Raw genomic sequence first — 9,983 nt, 5'->3', positions numbered from 1 at the left:
GGTCTGCAGGTAGAGAAGGACCTGTCCTGTTGGTGCCAGAAATTCTGAGCTCTCAGCCTTTGCCACCATAGGAATCTGTGGTCCATCATTTGCCACTCTGCGAGCAGTCTTTACCTGCCCCTCCTGTGTAGTTGAAGGTTCCAGCTCTCCTCTTTTCAGGGCCTTGAAGAAGCTCAATTTCATTTTCATCTCCCTTGATGCTACGTCTTTTGCTCTCCTCTTCCCATATCTCCTGGCCCTGTTAACAGACCCAGCTCTTGCTGGCACACACTTCCCACTATCAGTGTTATTACTAAAAATGTATCTATTCATATCTTGTAACTAGTAAGCAAAGCAAAGCTGATTGAAACTTTTTCATATCTTTTGTGGTATAATACTGATTCCATATTTTTAAAGTGTTTCGTGGGATTGCAGTCATTACATCTACATTTTCGAAGTTAACATGTCAAAATAGTTTGTTCCAATGCTGCTTAAATATTCTATAGGGGAAAAATAGACAAATTTGAAGTATTTGGCAGTAACTCTTAAATTCTTAAATCTTTCTTTAATCCTGATTTGTATCTAATCAACATTTCAAATTTCTGAAAACTCACACAGAAAGATTCTATATCTCTGGCAGTTTTATCTTTTTTAATAATAGCAGATTTATAAATAAATAAATAAAGTGTACATAAATGTATTGTTGAATGTTTCTTTGTATTTCTAAATAAGTTGCAAGACATTCTGAGTAAGAAGTCTGTTTACACACAATTGAGCACATAAGAGCACTGTAATCTAAATAAAAGAAATTGATTTGTAGTGCTGCATGAGCCCAATGATTTGTATTCTGAGGAAAGAAAATAGCCTCACTGACTATAGTCAACAAGAAATGAGGTCCCTTCACTGAAGTTATGTATACTTCAATGGCCTGTAATCTCCTCAGCAAGAAGATGCCATCACCTAAACTCAAAAAAAAAAAAAAAAAAGTATTTCATGTCATAAAGTCATAGCAATATAAGTGGTAAATTTGTTGTGTACAAGTGAATTATTTACGGTTCTTAAATTTTGTTAGTTCTGTCCAGTGATGAGGTTTTCTGGAAGTCTGCAATGTAGGCATTAATATTTAGCAAACACATTGGACAAATTTAGGAGCAGTGTAAGGTGGCTAATATCTACAAACACTAATGTAGCCAGAAAAGTAAATAAAGTCAACTATACAATGTCTAACATTTAGATGACCAAGCAGTCATATGTTATGTTGTGTCAGAATTGTGTTAGTGGTGGTATGTATTTGGTGGTATGTACTGCCAAGGTGTCTAAGTCTGTCCTTCACAGAAATTGGAGGTGCTGTTCCTTCTTTTACACTTTTTCATGGAATCATATGAAACAGAATGGTTTGCGTTGGAAGGGACCTTAAAGATCACCTAGTTCCAACCCCCCTGCCATTGGCAGGGACACCTCCCACTACACCAGGTTGCCAAAAACCCCGTTCAACCTGGCCTTAAACACGTCCAGGGATTGGGCATCCACAGCTTCTCTGGGCAACCTGTGCCAGTGCATTACTACCATCTGAGCAAAAAAAAATTCTTCTTTATACCTAATCTAAATCTATCCTTTTCCACTTTAAAGACCTAAAGATGTGATATCCCTTGCACTATCACTACATATTTACAACTAATAAAAAGTCCCTCTGCAGTGTTCTTGTAGGCCCCCTTTAGGTACTGGAAGGCTGTTATAAGGTCTCCCCAGAGCCTTCTCTTCTCCAGGCTGAACAATTCCAACTCTCTCAAGCTGTTTTCATAGGAGAGGTGCTTCTGTCCCCTTGTGTTTAGTCAATAGCCCAGCTCTTGATTATCAAAAAAGACTCATGTCTTTTGCTTTGAGTATTAGTCTCATGTGGTAAAATGGTTTCTTTTTGCCTTAATATTTTGTTGCTCTTTGAAACAATGCTTAAACTCTGAAACATTCCTTGTGAATCCACCACATAGCCATCTTAATAATCTCCCTTTTAACACTTCTTTCTTTTAAATTATCTATAAAAAAATCTAAACTCCCTATTAGATCTTACTAACTTACTCTTAACAAATAAGCAAGAAATACTTTTAAGACATACCCTAGCTGTTCTTATTAGGCTTAACATTGGGGAGTAGGGAAGGAAAAAAAAAGGCATCACAGCACCAGAAAATCGTGTGGTCAATCTGCCAAAAATATATATAATTTCTATGGCAACAAAATGAGATGGAAACTATGTTTGTTACCACGACTTGGGGTATATCAGCTAAACCCACAGTATTTGCTATTTATTAGGGTGTTTTTTTTGTGTGTGTGTGTAGCTCAGGATAATCAACAATTATCCACTTAGATTTAAATACAGGTTAATCACAAGCTTTTTTGTTATATTGGATATTTTTGAAAGTCCTATTATTTGGCAAAATTTTATGTGGAATATATGACGCGTCACTTGCATGAAATAGTTAAATGAATGGTTTACATGTAAAAATTTCCAATGTCTTCCTTATGTTGAGCAGAACATAGAGATTGTCAAACAACTCTCCACTTCCAAAATTCAAAGTAAGAAACAAAGGCCATTTCCTTAATAACCGGATAAGAAGAGGTGTCACAGTCCCAAGAAGGAATGTATTTTTTTTTTTAATTTTTCTTCTTTTGTTCTTGTTCTTGTTCTTTTTCTTTTTCTTGTTCTTCTTCTTCTTCTTCTTTTTCTTTTTCTTTCTTTTTCTTTTCATTTTTCTTTTCTTTTCTTTTCTTTTCTTTTCTTTTCTTTTCTTTTCTTTTCTTTTCTTTTCTTTTCTTTTCTTTTCTTTTCTTTTCTTTTCTTTTCTTTTCTTTTCTTTTCTTTTCTTTTCTTTTCTTTTCTTTTCTTTTCTTTTCTTTTCTTTTCTTTTTCAACTGTACATGGAAGAACTGTAAGCGTATTGCAGCTAGGGATGCGGAAATGCTAGAATGGACTGAATAAAGCCAACACAGGTCCATTTAGCAGATCAGGATCATCTTGTCAGTAGATAAGAAAGAGACAAGATGGAGAAAGTATATAAAAATATACAGTTTTACACCATACTTAAAATTCTGTCCAGTGTATTTTTATGTTATAAATTAATATTTCAATCTATGGTCTTTAGCCAAGTTAATAAGGCATTCTTACCTGTAGGCAATATAATTTATGCAGTGATATCTGTAATATGCTTCTAATATGCTAGTACCATTGGAATAGGAATAAAACTATTGGAATAGAAAACTAGTATTTACCTCTACTTATTAATCAACTCCTTTTACTTAACCTATGTGCACCGTCCACCAGAGTTAAGCGGGACCATTCACAAGAAGAAAACAGTATATATATATATCTCTATATATGTAGATATATATATATAAAAGATCTCTGAACATTGCTTCAGTGCTATAGCATCTTATTGCTAGGTAAACATATCTCATTTAGCAGACCCAAAATATGGGTCAAAATAGACTTCAAGTATCATAAAACATGCCAAAACTAGTTCTATTGAATGGAATTGAGATATTCTATTTGAAATCCTCTATTGAGTGGAAAGACTAGCACATCGAAATCTCAGGTTAAATAAAAATAAATAAATAAGTAATTTTTGTTGTAATGGCAAAGCATATTGTTGATCAGACTAAATCACAAAATTTATTAGGAAGAATATGCAAGCACATATCTCATATTTGTAAGGCCAATGTAATAATTAAAAAGGATAAATTGTCAGTGTATAAAACAGAGTTTGCATTGGAAAATACTTTCCCTCTTTTCTTATTTTTTTTCTTAACTATTTGAATGTCATATTTAAGTGGTTTAATTGAGAGACTCTACTCCATCACTTATTTGGTGTGTTAGCCGCAAATAATTTACCTAAATATGGATCTGAGATGAAAGTAACCTGCTTGTGATATGGAATCCACACCATGTTGTATGCTGCAAGCACTAACCTCCAGGTTCTCACTCACAAGAGTAATTTCTTTCTATTTTTTTCCCACTTTAAATGTGAATTACAAGCTATCAATTTTCCACAGGCTTTGAGCAAACTGCCTCTAAAATATTCTTTTAATAACTTCTTGAGGTAGAACAGCATAGCCTTTCAGTCAATGATATCTCTAATTGTGTTGAATTTACCTGACATTTTCCTAGGATTTTAGGAAGCGATAAGGAAACTGAATTTGACAATAAAGTTTTTGACATTCTATTGGTCTCTAGAGAAGTTGGAATTGAGCCATTAAAGAACTACTACTTCCCAGGGTGCAGCAATTACTTTTCTCAGTACTTTTTCTTTGCTGAATAAGAGATGCAGATGTTGTTCTCTTACAAGGATTCTATCAAACAAATTGTTCTTTTTTACTGTAGTGAAGAATTATAATATAGACCAGACAATGGGAAGGTGACTAATATCTGAGTTGCTGAAGCAAATGAATAGAATTAATCTTAAAATTATGCTCCGAAGGTAACAATCACGTTATATTCAAGCAAGCATCTGTTACACAGTACATAGTTTCCAGAAAAAATATGTAATTTCTATTGTGTTCCAAATGGTTTGTTCAGTCTACTTGTTCAGTTCTAGGTTACGGTACTAATAAACAAAAACAAACTCCTGTCAATAATTGGCTTCTGATTCATTCCGTGGCATAAAAACACTTGCAGATTTAAGACAGATCTTAGTGTAAGGAGTGTTCACTTTTATCCAAATTCTTTAAATTTGGACTTGGGGACATTGGCTCCACTGGGACTATCTGTGTGACAGAGTTATTTAGATATGTGTAATAAATTTAGTTCTTTAAGGATTCCCTTGAAGGATTTTTGACTCAGTTGCAACTATTTTGTACTTCAGTAAACAGGTCTTCCATTAGGAAATTCTGTCATGCAATGTCTTACTATTGCCTTCAAGAATTCTACAGGCTCACTGAATAAGTCAGTACAGGCAAGAAGCAGCAACAATCACAGACTTGTGTCTAAAATGCAAAGAGAATATTTATTCTCATTATCTCGCCAACCGGGGGATCCCCAAAGCAAGAGACGCACCTGAGTGGAGTCACACAAGCAGGGATAAACATAAACAGGGTCCATGATAGGAGATCACCAGCCTGCTGGTTTCACCTGTTTTTATCAAGAGTTCATGCAGGCACAGTTTTTACCACCATGCTGTGATCCTCACTGTGCTTCTTTAATCTTTTCTGTACCCAGACCAAGAGCTCAAGTGCATCTGATAAGGTGCCTCCAAGTCCACCAAACACCTATCTTATCTATGCACAATGTGCTATTTGCCAAACACACAAAGCACAAACAGCAGGAGGCATAATTAATATGTTTTTCTACATTGCTGCTCCCCAGATTTTATGCATTCACAGCTTCAAGGTCACTTGAGTGTATTTACAATCCTTCTCACCAGTCTTCCATTCTGATCCCATCCTCCTCGCCAATGTTCCATTTTTAACTCATTCTTCCCAACACTCATGATAAAGGAATTGGTGAAATCTCATAATTATCATAATTTGGTTCAAAGTACGCCATTAACATTTCCCGAGTTTGGGGAAAAAACAAACAAACAAACAAACAAACAAAAACAAAGGTGGTGGTGGTGGTGGAATTATACGAACTTCCACACTGATAAGGTAGTGTGGCAAGACTCACCACACTCAGCTTTTTGGTGCTTACCTGTGGATTATTAACCACAACCCTGAAGGAAGTAACTATGGTAATAAATTGATAGGACGTGGTACATGTGGTCCTACCAGATTAGGAAAGAAATGAACTTTTCTATACTGGGGTCCATCTTGGAACCGGCGCGGTTTAACATCTTTGTCAGCGACATGAACAGTGAGATTGAGTGAACCCTCAGCAAGTTTGCAGACGACAACTCAGAGTAATCTTCCAGTACCTAAAGGGGGCCTACAAGAAAGCTGGAGAGGAACTCTTTATCTGGGAGTGTAGAGATAAGACAAGGGGTAACAGTTTTAAACTAAAATAGGGTAGATTTAGATTAGTCATTAAGAAGAAATTCTTAACTCAGAGGGTGGTGAGGCACTGGAACAGGTTGCCCAGAGAAGCTGTGGAAGCCCCATCCCTGGAATTGTTCAAGACCAGGTTGATGGGGCCTTGGGCAACCTGATCTAGTTGGGTGACATCCCTGCCCATGTCAGAGGGGTTGGAACTAGCTTGTCTTTAAGGTCCATTCCAATAAAAGCCATACTATGACTCTATGATTATGATTCTATGATATCACCACACGTTTTTTCTGAAGCCAAGATTTTTTAAATTCACAAATGTATTTAGCACACAATAAAGTGTACACATAACATGGAAAACAAAAATTATTCACAAAAATAAATATATTTTTAAAGGTAGATAATGCAAGCAATAACAGATTAGGAAAGTGATAAAATTTGGAAATAATATCAGAACATTTCCATATTAAAATAAAATAATAAAATAAATAAAATAAAATAATAAAATAAAATAAAATAAAATAAAATAAAATAAAATAAAATAAAATAAAATAAAATAAAATAAAATAAAATAAAATAAAATAAAATAAAATAAAATAAAATAAAATGAGTTAGCACAATTACTTATGTGTTCAGTGAAGGCTAATGCAAAATCCCTCATATGCTTTATTTCACCAATTATTTTCATTCCTTAAGTTTTTCTCCCATTACTCCTCATTGCCTTGGAGTATGAGAGGAGCAATTGTACATTTAACTGTAGATGTTTACATTTTACATTGCTATTTATACACCTGAACAAATAATGGGGAGACATAAGGACATCAAAGGGTGTAAATAAAAATTTCTTAAAGTATATACCTTAATAAATCAAATGCACAATCTCTGCTACCTGTATACAAAGAAGGCATTTACTCAGCGAGAGCTGAACACTTTGTTGACATTCAAAATGTCCCAGCATTTGAACAATCAGAAAAAAAATGCTGTCAACATATTTGATTGCTAAATAAGAAGTTTGCCTATTTCCAAAATCAAGGCTTATTTTTAAGTGATTTAGAATGGTAAAGAGGACACATTTTCTTCTTCAGAAGATGATAGGTTAAACTGTTATTTACAGTAAGTCCAACTCCAGAGAAGGAAATGTGGCTCTGTGCTCTGTGCTTATTTCTTCACACAAGAAAACTTGCCTCTAACATCAGTGAAACTGAGATTGTATAGGTTAGGAAAACTCATTCTCAAGTTGCTTATTCACAACCCTTTATAAAAAAAATAGCTTTAATGCTATTTAAAATATACATATTTTTTTTAGAACTATAAGGTTATATATTCCATGATTAATGAACGGCTGGAATGAAATAAAGAACAGCTTGTCAGTACATTCCACCACCTGAAGCATGCTATTCTTCTTCTAAATACATATAAACTGTTCCCAGTGATGCCATCTGTTCCAATACTTAAAGCTATAGGTATTAAATATGTTAGGAAGATGTTAAGCTAGGAATACTTTTTAGACATTAGGAACTATGTTCTGACAATATCAATAAATAAGCATCAAGAAAGCTTTTAGGGGTATTGCACTAGCCCAAAGATCCCTAGGTTGCATGAAAATTTCTTTATCACCTGACCCTGGTATTTATGAGTTTGTCAAATTGTCCAGATTAAATACTATAACTTGGTTACTAGGGTAACTTGTGCTAGTAAATATTGCTATTTATAGGTAGCTAGATATTGTTCAGTTGACACATAGTCTATAATGCACGTAGCTGGCACATAGTCTATAACAAAGAGCATCACTTAATTTTTATAAACCAGATATTTCTAGTCTTATTTGTATAAAATAGGAATATACTTCAGAAACTGTTCCAGTAACTTCAAAGCTAGCAAAAAACAAAAATGGTAGTTATATATGTCCTTGTGAAATTATTACTACTTTTTTAATCTACACTGTATGCTTAATGTGTAGCTGAGCATAATTGTAATTGAAAATTGAGGAACAGTTTGTCTTTTCAGATTTTAAGTAACCGTGTTATTTATAGCTACTTTCTAAATTATTTAATGAAGTTATACAGCTCTTAAGATCAAACTGAAACAAAAACTTTAGAGGAAATTTGTGAAAATACTCTTGGATTTATAATATAATGATTGTTAAAAAAAATAAAATCTTAAGACGAACAAAAACATGTTGCGCTAGTGAAGAATAGCTTTTAATCTAAAGATAAAAATTAATTTCTTATCACTTTAAATAGTTTATTTCTTTTAAAACTCAGATGAAGCAGGAAAATATTTTAGAGATTGTTACCGTTAGAATATTTGTAACTTTTATCAACTAGAGAGGAAGAGTAGATTTATCTGTAGTCATCAGCATCCATCTTGAATTTGCATAAAGTTAAGCCAGAGAATGTTTTGACACATGGTGTCTCATGTTCAGTTTATAAACCCTTAACTTTTTGTTCTGTTATTGCACTATTACTTTTGGGATGATAGATATCTGTGCTTTCTGGAGCTTCACTGAGAAGGTAGCTTGGGTGGATAACATCTAAATTCTTCTGCAGAGAAAGCAAGCCTCTGGGAAGGATCTTGCAAACAAAACCCCAGGAATTCACTTGTAATTCTAATTATGATCAATTCTGCTCACAGTAATCAAGTACCCTGAGTAGCAACCATAGACTATTAGCAATAACATTTGGCTTGGAAATGAGATGGTAATGTTTCTCAGTCCTTAGTAAAGAAATCTGGAGTGACATCTGTACTGCCTGCCTAGCTCCTCTGCTAGGATATTCTGGAGAAGAATATTGTCTGACTTCCTACTGTAGGTATTTCATGGCCAGAAAAATGAACATACTTGATTCAGAGGATGAATAAATGATAACATTTTAATTCCATTTTAAAACCAATAATATGGTATGAAACTCCATGACTTTCTGACTGGTCCAAGTTTCTAGAACTGCTTCTCCTTTTGGAAGGTGAATGCTCTTTTCTTTGAGATATTTGGAAAGGAGGAAATAAGGTGTATGGTCACTGCTGTCACATTTTTTTTTGAGATTCCTACCCTGAGTGCCTAACTTCAGTGACAGCAATTTGTTCAAGGAATGCTATACCCATTTATTAATTTCAGTTTTAAAGCTCAGCATTTATTGCAGGCAACAACAGCAGGAGTTGTATCCATCAACAGCTTTAAAATTTAGGACCAGGATCTTAGACACACATCAGAAATAGACAAAAAACCCTGAAATTCTTATCTGTAATTCCCAAATAGAGAAAGGTATTCCTGAAATAATTTTCATGCATGTCATTTGATTTTTAGACCCTTTACCATTCATATTTTCTTCTGTCAGATTGGAAGGGGAAATTTCTGACTATCACTGCCAAAGAAGAAATGTATGTGCTATGATGTTAAAAAACAAACAAACAAACAAACAAACTATTCACCATGGGTGGGGTAGGATTGTTGTTTCTTCCTTTTTCCAGCTTTCAGTGGTTTAGATTTGTATTCTCAGATGCTGCAATTGCACTGTAGAAAGACATGGTATATTCAAATTCAACAGGAACTTGTTTATCAATGCCCTTTTTCTTTTTTTTTTTTTCCCTAGGATTAGCCTCAGCATGCAAAACATCCACTCTATCTATATATAAATACATAGGATTTAAGCATGTTGACAGGTCATCTTACAGTGATGAATCTCTCTACTTATTCTTGGCAGGATAGCTTCTGCAATAGTTCTAAAATAGCATGTTTATTAGTGAGTCTGTACTGCCTGTTCTAAACATGTTCAAAGAAATCTCCAAGACATCTATTAAATTCAGCTCTTGCAGGTTTTCTGTAACAACTCATGGTTAGATTTTCATGCATGTGTCACACATATATGATAATATCATTGTTATTTTGTTTGCATTTCTTTATCTGTTATTGCTTATCATGTGCTTAAACTGTAAGTTTTGGGCAACAGGAAAATTTCAATTTCATATTTATCTTGTGAACAGCACAATAGGTTATTGAAACACAGAGGTATTGTACAAATGCACTACAAATAAAAAATAAA

The sequence above is a fragment of the Anser brachyrhynchus genome (assembly GCF_964034855.1).
Source record: "Anser brachyrhynchus genome assembly, chromosome: 1".
Lineage (NCBI taxonomy): Eukaryota > Metazoa > Chordata > Aves > Anseriformes > Anatidae > Anser > Anser brachyrhynchus.
This window is presented reverse-complemented; position numbering follows the sequence as displayed.